Source organism: Hordeum vulgare, chromosome 7H (assembly GCF_904849725.1).
Source record: "Hordeum vulgare subsp. vulgare chromosome 7H, MorexV3_pseudomolecules_assembly, whole genome shotgun sequence".
NCBI classification, from domain to species: Eukaryota; Viridiplantae; Streptophyta; class Magnoliopsida; order Poales; family Poaceae; genus Hordeum; species Hordeum vulgare.
This window is the reverse complement of record NC_058524.1, coordinates 263,248,303-263,262,947: the sequence shown is the minus strand read 5'-3', so window position 1 is coordinate 263,262,947 and position 14,645 is coordinate 263,248,303.

Sequence of the window (14,645 nt, the reverse complement as noted above, 5' to 3'; positions counted from 1 at the left end):
AGGTAAGATCCCGGGCAAACCTGTGCGTTATGGGCCCACTAAAAGAAACCACCGTTGAAAAGATTGCTAGAACAAGAGATATTGCACCGGTATGAAGAGAACTAGATGAGGTTAGCACCTCGAATTAATTGAAAAAAATTGAAAACAAGAACTACTGAGATAACTTCAGCACTCCGGATGGAATAGAGAGAAATGACAATAAGAAGACTGATGAGAATTTCCAACATGGGAAAAATTACAAGGATGAATAGGATACGATGAACATGGACAACTGAATTAAATTCACCGGGAAGGAACAAAATGAAGAAATGATGAACTCGACTCCTGAGAATGTTCACAATGAATCATCGGCTACAAAAAGGAAGAAGAGATAGCGGAAGCATCACTGAATAAGAAGGCACTTAGATGAAATCCAAACACTGAAGAAAAGGGTGGGAGGGCGGGGAAAAACAAAGACAACTTGGGCCAGATGAGACAAACTCCGGAAGGAATTGAAAGATTGATCTTGCAAAATTGGAGAGGATGGAATTCACTGAAGAGAAACACACCGGTTCAATGGAATTGATACGATGACTCCGGCTGAAAGGAATTGATAAGACAATTGATAGAGCAAAAGAATTAATACTCTCATAAAAATATGCGGACACCTCTTAGAAAAAAATCTGAAATCACCACTTGACATCGAAGCAACTTGAATTACCATATTCGACAAAACAAAAGAGTGAGGCTTACAATTAGCCAGAACAAACTCATGAGAAAGATTTCGTCCGATATTTTCGTGGACAGGATCGCACGGGCTCGATTTACAGTAGCCATCAAGTGCAAGGCAGTGCACCCGACATACGAAGCGTCCCCGAGTCGTAGCAAGCTACAAGGACTCTTTAAGACACAACGTGTACCGCTGTAAGTCGACCGTGAACAAACGAATCCACTAGATGTCGAACCCCAACCTAACATCATGCATTTGTTGGAAGATTGTCCTATAAGCAACTACTTGAATTCCCACCTATGAATTCCCGAAATATCTGGTCATGCAATCTGGTACACGGATACAAGGAGTAATATCACACAACTCCTATACTAACCCGTCACCTGTATCACATCCGTCAACACACGACCAGAATCTCGGACCTTCATCTACAACAGACCCTCGTGATCACAACGATACAAAGTATGGCAGTACCCCCGAACAATCTGCACCAGTACTGGGGACATCGGGGTTATCTCGCCACTACTAGTATTGAAGCAATTACGAACATCCTTCGTTCTGAGATACTAAGAAATCTGAATGATAACGATGTGCTCAAGAATTCCCTGGAGCTCAACTCCCCGGCAGAAAATCAAGTCAGACAGGAGGCACCAAGACAGAACTCCATCACATCGGCATCATATAGATTCCAAAAATATCCGCGTGATCCTAAATTTTTTTTGAGCGGGAAGAGAAGTAGAGTAAATTATTACGTCAAGATTCCTCACCAGAGCATAGAAGAGGAGAAAAAACAATCCTACTCTCCGATATATAACTAGACTCAAATAGTTTTTTACTAGACTCGACTCGGCCAAGTTCGATCAATCAAGGGGGCTCCTAGGTCGGTACGGCTCTGATACCAACTTGTCACGCCCAAGATGCGACCCTATCCTCAATTTTTCACGAGGGCCTCGTCAGGGATAGAAGCGCATCTCGTCATGTCGCAAGAATGGATATCGTTACAAGTACATGTACTGAAAGGAAGAGATATATAAATAGTTGGCTTACACTCGCCACAAGCTACATCAGAGTCACATCAGTACATTACATAGTCATCAAGAGTAAGAGCAGGGTCCGACTACGGACAAAAACAAACGACAAAAGAAGAACGATGTCCATCCTTGCTATCCCAGGCTGCCGGCCTAGAACCCCTCCTAGATCGATGAAGAAGAAGAAGAAGAAGAAGCAACTCCAAATGAACAAACAACGCGCTCGCGACAAGTAATCTTTACCTATACCTGCAACTGGTGTTGTAGTAAATTGTGAGCCACAGGGGACTCAGTCATCTAATTTCCAAAGGTATCACGACTAGCAAAGCTTAATTGGTGAGGTGTGGTTAAGTGGTGAGGTTGCAGCAGCGGCTAAGCATATGTTTGGTGGCTAAACTTACGAGTACAAGAAATAAGAGGGGAAGGTTCTACGCATAACGGACGTGAACTACAGAAGATCAAATGAATGATCCTGAACACCTACCTACGTCAGACATAACCCCAACGTGTCCTCGATCGGAGAAGGAACTCATGAAAGAGACAGTCACGGTTACACACACAGTTGGCAAGTTTTAATTAAGTTAACTTCAAGTTATCTAGAACCAGTGTTAAACAAAGTTTTCCACGTTGCCACATAACCGCGGGCACGGCTTTCCGAAAGATTTAACCCTGCAGGGGTGCTCCAACTAGTCCATCACAAATTACCACAAGCCGCATAGAAATCCTCAATCACGAAGCTCGCGATCTCGTCGGATTCCCTAGTGGAAAACCACAACTCTGAGATTACCTAAAGCATCACCGGAATCCCGATGCACAAGATATCTCGTCCAAGGTAAAACTAATCCAGCAAGGCCGCCCGACGTGTCGACGTACCCGATAGGAGCCGCGTATCTCGTTCTCAGGACACGACGGATGGAACTAGCTACGAGTGCCAAACCTCGAGTATCCCCGTGGTGGCCCCGCAGGCAGACCGTTTGGGACCAACACCATCAGCACTGGCCCCCCCTGTTTATGTAAAATTGCTCCTCGGGTAGCGCTAACTCCCTATGCATTTCAATTTAACAGAATTATTGTGTTGGGCAAATGTAAAACCAATGTTGGGCCTTGCCAGACCAACTTTAATCTAAAACGAATTATCAAGGGGGTCCCCATAACAACCCCGATCGTGTGAGGAGCGCTCAATTATGGAACATAACACCGGTAGCCGAAACTAAGGGGGCAAAGGTGGAACAAAACACCAGGCTAGAAAGGCCGAGCCTTCCACCTTTTACCAAGTATATAGGTGCATTAATTTAAATAGCATTTTATAGGGTGATATAACAAGGAACCCATGTTGTCACATGGAAACAACTACACCTGCAACTAGCAATGCTATCAACGGGGTTAAGCAAGCAGTAACACAGCCAATCAGTGGTTTGCTAGGTCGAACAGGTTGAGGGTAATCATGGCATTGTTGAAAGGCTGACATTTACATGTGGTAGGCAACGAGGCATAAACGATAGAAGCGATAAAACTAGCATGGCAATGATAGTAATGGTATCTGGGGAAATGATCATCTTGCCTGAGATCCCGCTTGGAAGAAGAGTGACTCCGTGAAGCAGACGAACCGACATAGTCCAACGGTCCTCACATCCGACACGCTTGCGGAACTCTATCGAGACGGAGGAAACCGGAAACAACCATCAACACACGAGAATCACCACACGATGCAAGACACATATGATGCATGAACGGTCTAATGCAAGGCATGACAATAACAACAATCAAACACTACACATTAAGTGAAGTTCAATATGCAACGAGTTGCATATTGACGAAACTCCACGTTTATTTATTTAGTTCATTCCCGTTTATTAACACGGCAATATTAAAATGTTGTTAGCATGGCACAGGGTGAAGCACAAATTAAACTACCTATCTAGGCATTTTAAATGAGGCCGGAAACGACATATAGCATCTCCGAAATGACCCCACGTGTTAAAACTTAATTCTGTCCAGATTTGTCCTAGTCGTATTTTAGGTTTGTTAAACGGAAAAACAAAGTGGTTCACGTGAAACCACACGTCGTTCTGCTTCATTTACATGTATGGCACATCTCCAATGGATCTACGGACAAATAGTTATGACCTAAACCGTTTCAACACGTCAACACGCAAACCGATGCACACATCACACTAAACAGTTCTAATAATGCATGAGAGTTGGAAAATATTACTCTACGCAAAATTCTAGTCAAGTTTCATATCTGAATCACTCCGATCCAGTGTACGGTTTGAAAACTACGCGGGTTTGAAAATATGCTCTAATCTGTAATTTTGAAATTCGAGACTAATTAGACAAATTCGCATGCTGTAAAAAAACACAACCGGGCCGAATTACACCATAGCGTAGCAGCCCAGGAGTGGATTGGACCCAATTGTCTATGTACAGCAGTGAAAAAAACAAAGGCAGAAATGAAATTTAAGCTGGAGTGCGATTTGATCCCAGGACCTCACAGTTGGAGTTGCAAGGCACTGCCATTGCGCTGTGCAAACTATTGGTGAAAGTGAGAGCGTTTATCTCTTAAAGATTAGCCCTACGACAGGGTGCAATGAAACAAATACGAGGCAAAACTGAATTAGCACATCCGGGATTCGAACTAGGGACCTCGTGGTTGTAATCACGACGGAGCAACCAAACCGTCTACTGCATCGGTTGTGGAAAAACTTAATGGCCGCTCGAAATAACCCTTGCAGCAAAAAAAACGGATCTAGAAACAAGATTGAAGTTTCAGCTATGAAGGAGGCTGCTCACAGCGGGGTATCGAAGAGGCCGGCGGTCACAGCGAGAGGACGCAGAGGAAGGACGGGGTGAGCTCGAGGGGGAATGGATCTGGGCGAGGGGGTTCCATTCCGGGCTGTAGACGGCAGGATCCGGGCGGGGCCGTGGATGCATCTGCAGTTCAGACAAACAGAGAGAGGAGGGAGATTAGAGAGGAAAAGGGAAAACGGGAGAGAGGGGAGGAGAAGAGGGCTCCGGCCTGCAGGTTCTTAGGGCGGACGGGGGTAGCTGTTCTCGCTGCTTGGTGCAGAGCGGGGCGACGGGGTCGAAGATGGGCTCGGTCGACCATGGTGTTGCTGTTGTCAGAAGAAAGAAAGGGAGACATAGAGTACACAGAAGAAACAGGGAAAGAAAGAAGAAAGAAGAGAGAGGGATTCGTGAGGGAGAGGAGAGAAATAGAGGAGGAGAGGAGAAGACCGAGGCATGGCATGGACCTGCGGCGCGGCTTTCATGGGCGTCAGATGCTGCTGCTCCTGCTCCATGCTTGAGACGGTGCTGCAGCTGGAGGAGCTCCTCGTACGCGGGCTAGGGGTCGATTTTGAACCGACCGTGGCGAGGACGAAGGAGGCCGGGGGCGCTCAGACAGAGCTCGCCAGATGTGGGCGAAGGCGGGGGCTCCAGCGTCGTGGCTCGAGCGAGGCTCGGGCGCATGGGTGCTGCCGGGCACGGGGCATGGCTCCGATGGCTGGCTGCATCTGGGGATCCTGAGGTAGAAGACAGCAGGTGGCGGCGCTGATGCGAGATGGAGGGGATTGGCTCGGTGGGGAAATTGAGAGAGGAGAAGACCAAGTGGTGTGCGGTGGCGGCGGATGGGACAGGGGAATTTGTCCCTAAATTTTAGGGTTGGCACGGTTCATCAATATATATAAAAAAATATAAACTAGCTCAGGACCCTTCGATTTAATTAGATGGTCGGAAATAGGCAGGTTAGGGAGTCCAGTGGACAAATCGATGACGATTTGCGGTAAAACGGGGTTGATCCGGATCCAACGGTCATGATCGCCGGGTTCGGGTTCCGGGAGGTTTTCGGACTAGGCTGCGCGTAAGGTCGGTGCACTGTGCAGAGGGGCTAGGCGGAGATGAGAGGGAAAACGGGCGGCCCTACAACGTATTTTAAAACACCGACAAACGTCTTTACGGTAGACCGAATACGGTGCCGCTACGGTCGACCGTTCGGGTACGAGACGAACTCCGATTGCGACGAAACTTGACAGACGGCCTACCTATATTAAAATAAGACCGCACGTCAAATCTCAACCGAATCACAAAAATTTTTACGCACACCTTTAAAACAGGGTTCGAATGATGCTGCGGGCGCGTGCATGTGCGGTCGGGCTCAGAACGGACAACGATGGGAACCGGCAACTAACAACGGATGCAAGTTTTGAAAACTGGCAGGAATGGAGAAGCCGATGCAATGCAGATGATGCGCATGATGCGATGATGATGCGACAAATAAAAAATAGACACACGACAGAAACCGAAAGAAAAGGGGAATCTTCTGGAACATCGGCATTGGGCTGTCACACCACTTGAATCATTGAAAGGAGGATACCATCCTATCATACTACATCATAGTCATCTGAAAATTCATGTTGGCATCCAAGAAAAACCATTATAAGCTCCTAGCTAATTAAGCATGGTATCAGAAACTATGATCTCTAAGTTGTCATTGCAAACATGTTTCTCTCACAACAAAGCTGAATCAGGAACGATGAGCCAGTCATATTTACAAAAACAAAATAGATCGAGTTCATACCAGCTTTTCCAGGTTCAGTCACTTCATCAGATATCGTCATTATTGCCTTTCACTTGCATGACTGAATGATGTGAACAATAATAAGAGTGCTCATGCATTGGACTAAGCTAGAATCTGCAGGCAAACACAAAGGAGAAGACAAAGTAATATGGCTCTTTGACTGTCACATCCCAGACACCTTGATCAAGTTAGCCTTGTGCTCATGTTTACTTTGCATTGCATCTAGGAAATTTCAACAAGAACAAAGTAAGTGGTGAAGGAAAAACTCCACAAACCCTAGCCACTTCTCAAATTAAAGGAAAATTCAAACTAGTTAAAATCAATGAACCCAAAATGGCCCCAAGAAAAGTTCAATCTTTCTGATAATTCTTGGAAACAAATAAGCAATGAAGTAAACCATTTCTTTTATACTCTTGGCATTTTAAATAAATGCAAAAGCTACAGATTTCAAGTTTAAAATTTGAAATCAGAAATTTTAAGCTTTCAAAAATATTGAAAACTTTAGGAATGGTTGGAAATATTCCAACAAATATTCTGGGGTGTTCAACATAGTTTTTACAAACTATTTGGGAGCCGAAATAAATAGTAAATCAATGAAATGGCAAAACAGAAACAAAACAGAAAAAAACAGAAAAGAACTACCTGTCGGTCACCTCAGCCCGGCCCAGTAGCGCTGCCGTCTTCCTCCTCGCCAGTAGGAGCAGGAGGTGGCCGCCGCGTCGCCGCGCGCCTCCACGCACCTCCCTGCCTCCCTGGCCGCCGCTTCGCGCTGGCAAGCACGGGGATAACCTCCCCGAGCTCGTAGCTATCCATTCCCGTGCTCATTCTTCCCCCTCTCCTCTCGGTTCTCCCGATCCCCTCTGCCGCCATTGACAGGAGCTCGAGCTCGAGCTGCCCGTGCCCCTAGCCATAGGATCCTCATTCTGAGTGTGCCGTTAGCTCCGCCTCGTCGATCTGGTCCTCCCTGCAGAAGACGAAGCCTTCCCGAGCCCTGCAACGCCCTCAGCACCGTCGTCTTCAACCTTCGGCCGCCGGCGAGCTCTGCTCGATTCGTCGCCCTCGGTGCTTCCCGGAGCCGTCTAAGCCCTTCCCTGCACTCCTCGTGAGCTTGCACATCTTATCCCTAAGCTCTCCCCGTCGATCCCCTCCTCTAGGCTTAGTTCCATCGGAGCCCGACGAGGACCGCCGCTGCAGCTCATCGCGGGTAGCCCTCCGGTGAAGGGTTGGTCCGTCAGAGGCCACCAGCAGCCTCAGGACATCACGTATATGCATTAGGTGCCCAGCCCCGCGCGTTTTGACCCTGTATTCGATGGCTTCGACGATGGCCGAACTTGGTCACCGCCAAGCTCGTCGCCGGCGTTGATTCCGGCCACCCCAGCCCCTGGGGCTTGTTCCATCGTGCACGCAGTCGAGTGGCCGTTCTCCCCGTGGTCTCTGCCGTGAGTTTGGCCGTCGAAGGCCAGTTTCCGATGCCCTCCACCGTACTGGTGGTCGCCGGAGGCTCCCCGTCGGCGAGGATGACCTCGCCGCCGGTGGATCTCAGCTGGCCTGAGCCACTGACGTGTGGGGTCAGCCTCTGGATAATCTGGAATAATAAAAATAAAATCAAATAATTTAATAAGTCACTGACATGTGGGTCTAGTGAGATTAATTAGCTAATTAAGATTAATTCTAATCTAAAACTGATCAGAGTCACTGACCAGTGGGTCCCACTGGTCAGGTTTGACTTTCAACGGCCACTTGGACCCGCTGATGTCATGCTGATGCAATAAAGAGTTTTTTGATTTAAAAGAATTCCAGAAAAATGTTAAAACTTATAAAATTCATAGTAATTAATCTGTAACTCTAATGAAAATAATTTATATATGAAAAAGTATCAGAAAATTTCAAGGAATCTGAATATGTCATTTTCAAACATGTTTCAAAATGTTACAGAACCCAAACATGTAGATTAATGAATAAGTTAATTCTTATAAATACTTTGTAGATGGAATTTGGGAAAATATTTAAATTTCACTTTAAATGACATGATCAAACACTGTCCTAACTACAAACCAGCAACCTAACATGTCATCCCATGCATGTTAAAAGCAAGTTGATCTGAGCATCAGGTCGAATCAATTAAAATGGTATCTGAGAATACCTCGTTTGAAGTGATATTTGAATTTGATTGTTGTCATTCCTTTCGGTAGGCTCCGCTCCCCCGGATTCCAGCGAATATCTGTCTGACGGATATTGTCACTCCTCTAAGCAACAAGGCAAGCAACCATTTTGATCATTCCGATAAATCCCATGTTCTTGCTCCTGCACTTACTTATTGCATTAGGATCAAATGCTTCAAATGCTTTTGCCACGTTAGTTGAACCCACTTCCTTTGCATGACCTATCCTTGTCACAGTAAATAGTTGAACCTTGCAACCTAGCATACCTGGTAGTTGATTGAGCCATGATGTGCCTTATCCTGCTATGCATGCTATGCTTAGAGTTGGGTATGGTCTGTCATCTGGGAGATGAACAGAATTGTGAGAATGTGTTCGGTAAGCAAAGGTTGTGTGTTGAACCTGATTTGGTAAAGGTACCGGTGAAAGGCTGTGTAGGAGTACATGGCGGGTTGTTTCATTGGAACCGTCCTTAGGAACTGAGTTCCGTGTATGTAATCCAAGACTAGATAGTACCACACGTTGGGATACTTAATTGACCCTCTCGACTTATTAATCGCTTAGTATTCGGTCCAGGAGTTGCAAGTAGTTTCTGGTGTTTATAGTCATGCTAGAGGCCGTGCATACCGCTGACCTGAAAGGTGGGCTGTGATGCGGTAGGCAGTGGCACGGTGTACCAAGTGGCACCCGGATGGTGGGCTTGGGAACCCTGCGCACATCGGTTGGGACTTCCGTACGGGTTACTCTCAGATCGGCGATAAACTTGGACTAGGTACTAGTGTGGTTACCGGTCGTGGCCGACTCCCTCGCCAGGCTTCCGCTTGAAGGTTGCCGAGGTGCATGACGTGCACATGGCGATAAGTGGCGAGAGCGTGTGTGACGAAGTACACCCCTGCAGGGTTATGATCTATTCGAATAGCCGCGTCCGCGGATATCGACTACTTGGAGACATATGTTGTTCATAGATAACTTAAATGGCTACTCATAAAATTGTCAAGATAAGCATGAGTGTCGCGGACGGCATTTCCATATGGAGACGGAATGATTCCGCGATGGTGTATTGTTGTGGTGTTAGTGGACTCGTGTGCGAGAAATCAAGTTGTCAAAATTATTAAAAATGCAAGTTGTCTAGCCACGAGTCAAATGCTGGCTTTCCGCATGAAACCCCACCGTACCTTATTGATACATTGCATGAGTAGTTTGTTATCCTAAAGTCTTGCTGAGTACCTCCGTACTCATGTTTGCTTAATAAATGTTGCAGAGGTTGCTAATGACCCTAATGGACGGTCCTTCATAGACATCGACGACGACGAGTAGCTGGTGTCCCGGCTACGATCTGGCCCTAGCTTGGGTCTGTAGTATAGTCAGGCCATGTTCCTTCTAGTTGCACCTGTCTGTACTCAGACAGTTTTAAACACTTCCGCTGGCTTGTAATTGAATGACTGCTATTATGGGTCGTGAGACCCTTACTGTGTAATATTATGTGTGTGGCTCTTCCGAGCCTCTTAAATAAAGCTTGTATGTTTATGGTTATGTTGTGATGCTATCGATGTATCTATACATATCGGTATGCCATGCGTACGTGTGTCGTACTTGATATGTATGGGGTTCGATTACCTAGTCGTGAATTTTAGTAGCACTCCTTACAGGGAAATGCCCCTTTGTGATCCAACGAGCCATGGTAGCTCGCTACTGCTCCGGACACATTGGTTGACCGACATGTGTCCTTCTTAGCTGCTTTGTCTGTCCCCTTTGGGGAAATGTCACGCGATGTAATGGAGTCCTTGTAGCTTGCTACTACTCGTCTACACTCGCTGGTGACCGACACCTGCTTTGTTGGGTCATGTATGCCTATCCTTGTGCGGTACTGCCACTTTGGTTTATGACTAGCCTTGTCGATCCGGGTTCTTTGACATTGGAATGCTAGCGACACTATTGCATACGTGAGTCAAAAGACGCAAACGGTCCCGGCTAAGGTAAGGCTGCAGCCGTGGAGTTAACCGTGCGTGAGACCGCAAAGGGATGCGATGTGTTACAGGCTGGATTCCTATGGCTTAGGATCGGGTCCCGACAGCGTTGGTATCATAGCCTGACTGACTGTAGGATTACTAAGCCAAACTGGTCGAAGTTGAGTCTAGAATTGCTTTAGTTATATATAAGGGAATTGTTTGTGGAAGGGAACGTAAGACTCTTGTTCTTTTCTCAAGTTATTCTATTGTGGTCATCCTCGTCTTTTCTGCTGGAATTAAGGACTAGGTTACTCATCTTCTTCTAGGCTCGTGTTTCTGATCGGTAGATTATAGGACTACGAGTCAAGAGTTATTTGGGTCTCTTTCATTCCTAGGAAAAAGGAAGTAAGTTTGATGATCAGAGAATTGAACTTGATAGTTGAATGGTTACGCTATTCCATTTTTGGGTTGTCTCAAATTTTTTTTTTGAGAATTTACAGCCGTTATGCTGCCCAATTTTGCATTCGGAGCTCTAATGCTTTTGCATTACTCTCTATTTACAAATGCCTGGCCGTCCTTCTCGTCAGGTGATACGTCTGACCAGGTGCATTGATGTACCGGGTCATACGGCCATGCTGGGCTGGGTGATGTCGGTGTGCGGTTACTGCTGGTACCCCGAGTACACAGTGGAGGAACAGTACCGAGACTTCAACCAGAGCCAGTATATCTGCACTGTTAGGGTATTTCCAGACTACCTTGGAGCTGAGGAGCCAATCCATTGGTCCTATGGATTGGGAGTCACTGTTGACATGGCAGTACAAGATGCTGCCTATTCAATGCTGACCATTATGAGAGCGAGACATGCACTGCTGCAGAATTCAGAGTTCTGCTATGTTCCGGTCTCTCAGCCTGGTGAAGAGGGATACCTCAGTGGAGTCTATTTTGATTCTTCTATGGAGGATCCACTACTGCAGTCCACTGTTGAGATGCTAGAGAACAGAGACAGGGATGCTCGTGCTCTCCGCATGGAGCTTTATGCTACCCGTGCCCGTCTGTGGACGGCTTTGACGCAGCTGGAATCGGTAGTCCAGACAGGGTACGGAGATATGGAGATGCTGAACCCTGTTAGGACCCATCTTCCGGCCCACGTTGACTGGCCAGCTATAGGAGGAGTCACCCCTCTTCGGGGACCCCTCTTACCACCAGTCAGGGGACCAAGGCCACATCCGTGTCCTTATGGATCTCAGGGGTCTCAGGCCAGAGTGTTTCCTGATCCGCAGGTTGAGCTTCCAGGTCATGGAGGTAATCTCTATGAGATGTTCTATGCGGATGCCTGAGCTGTGAGCGGAAGGATAGTATGGTAGTAGCCATACGTTCACAGTCCTGCGTGACTTGTGAAGTATGCCTGTGATGTGAAATGAATTCCGAAGGCCTAGATAAATAATGTATAGGAAGCTTGTAAGCCTCTGATGAGTAGTTTCATAATTTCAGTAGTTTGCTCTTCGGTTAAGGTTGTACTGAACTATGTAAGGGTGTGTATGAACCATGGTGTATATATAGCAGTTGCCTGTTACCATGCTGTTCGGATATTCATTTCTGCATTCCGTGTGTTCAGTAGATTCTTAATCCATAGCTAGTATTGATATGATATTGGTCTAAGCTGTGAGTTTGTTTGTTAGGATGGTGTTCACCAGGTTGAGCCGTGCCCCTGCTCATGAGCAAGGCGAGGGTAGTCAAGCGTCGCAGGAAGACCTGCCTCACCCGCCCTCTCTGGCGGAAGTTATGCTTGAGGCAGAGAGAAACAAAAGGGAGACCAACCGACTGTTAGAGCGTATTGAGCAGAATACGGCTCGTCAACCTAGGAATGTTGCAGTGTCACTCAACGACTTTGTGAAGTTGAATCCTCCAAAGTTTCATCATTCTGTCGATCCCCTCGACGCTGATGACTGGCTGTGCAGCATCGCACGCAAGATTCGCTCTGCGAATGTTTCTGAGGCCGACAAGGTGACCTTTGCGGCGTATTTCGTGGAAGGACCCGCCAATCTGTGGTGGGAGAACTTTGAAGCTATGCGTCCTGCTGAACCAGCAGCCACATGGGCAGACTTCAGCGCAGCCTTTCGTCTGCACCATATTCCAGAGGGCCTGATGGACAGAAAGAGAGAGGAGTTCTATGCCTTCACTCAGGGCAAGTTGACCGTGGATGCTTATAGCCGCGAGTTCGGTAACCTCGCCCGCTATGCAACAGAGGAGGTGTCTACTGACGCCAAGAAACAAGCAAGATTCCGTAAGGGTCTGAGCCCTGAGCTTCGTCGTGATCTGCGCCTCCACGAGTGTGCAAGCTTTCAAGCCCTGGTCAACAAGGCGATCAGTGCCGAGACTGGTCATACTGACTTTGAAGCCACAAGGAAGCACTCCCGTGACTTTGGCTCGTCTTCTGGTTCCGCGTTTCCAAAATGCAGGTTGTGGGTTCCGAACAGTTCTCTGCCGCCAAGATACACCCCGAGGCCATCCTACGTGGCGCCTCAGACGAATCAGACCAACCCTCCAGCAAAAACTTACGGTGGTCCAGCTAGCAATGCTGCACCACGTGCCAACCAAGTGATATGCTACAAGTGTGGAGAACCAGGGCACTATTCCCTTGAGTGTCCTCAAAATGTGGGTGCCAAGCAACCCGGAAAGTCCGTCGGGCAAGGCAAGTCGGGCAAAGCTTACTATGTGAAGCCAACTCCTGCACGTGGCCGTGTGAACTATGTCTCGGCAGAAGAAGCTGCAGAGGATCCCGATGTCATATTGGGTACGCTTCTTGTTAATCATCACCCAGCGTCTGTTCTCTTTGACACTGGGTGTTCTCATTCTTTCATTTCAGAAAGTTATGCACAGTTGCATAACATGTCTTTTTGTGATATGCCAATTCCATTGGTTGTCCAAACTCCTGGTAGTAAATGGCAAACCTCTAGGATAACCTATGACAATTAAATTCTAGTAGACAGGCTAGTTTTTCTAGCCTCATTGATATCCTTGCAATGTTCGGATATTAATATCATCTTGGGTATGGACTGGATGTCAGCTCACTATGCCAAGATAGATACGCATTCTAGAAATGTCCAGCTTACCCATCCCTCGGGTGAGATAGTAAATGTCTCAACTCGGGTTGCCAAATGCCAACTCTATTCCTTAAATGCCAACCCTCTTCCGGAACATGAAGACATTCCGGTAGTCCGTGACTTCCCGGATGTTTTTCCACAGGAATTGCCAGGAATTCCACCTGACAGAGATGTAGAGTTTGTGATAGATCTTGTTCCGGGAACTGTCCCAATAGCCAGAAGACCATATGAGATGGCACCGCTGGAGCTAGCCGAACTTAAGAAGCAACTAGATGAGGCCTTGAATAAAGGTTTCATTCGTCCTAGCTCTTCTCCTTGGGCTTGCCCCGTCCTCTTCGTCAAGAAGAAAGACAGAACGGATCGGATGGTTGTAGATTACCGACGAGTTAATCTGGTCACCATAAAGAACAAGTATCCTCTCTCCAGGATCAATGATCTGTATGATCAGCTCGCTGGATCCTCAGTCTTCTCCAAAATGGATTTGAGGTTGGGATACCATCAAATCAAGATCAAGAACAGGGACATTCCAAAAACGGCTTTTGTTACTCGTTATGGCCAATACGAGTACACCGTCATGTCCTTCGGTTTAACTAATGCCCCAGCCACCTTCTCTCGTGTGATGAATTCAATCTTCATGGAGTATTTGGATAAATTCGTCGTGGTATACCTCGATGATATTCTCATCTACTCGAAGAACGAACGAGAACATGCCGAGCATCTAAGGCTGGTATTGATGAAACTTCGAGAGCATCGCCTTTATGCCAAGTTTTCAAAATGTGAATTTTGGTTACCAGAAGTGACCTATCTAGGTCACATAATCTTTGGTAGGGGTATTGCTGTCAATCCCGAGAGAGTTCAAGCTGTCCTTGATTGGACTCAACCTGAATCGGTTAAGCAAGTTAGGAGTTTTCTTGGTCTAGCGAGCTATTGTCGCCGCTTTGTCGAGAATTTCTCCAAGGTTGCAAAGCCTCTAACTGAACTCCTCAAGAAGGATAAAAAGTTCGAGTGGACACCACAGTGTGAGCATAGTTTTCAGGAACTGAAAAGACGCGAGACTTCCGCAACTGTGTTGCTACCACCAGATTTTTCTAAGGACTTTGTTATCTATTGCGACGCC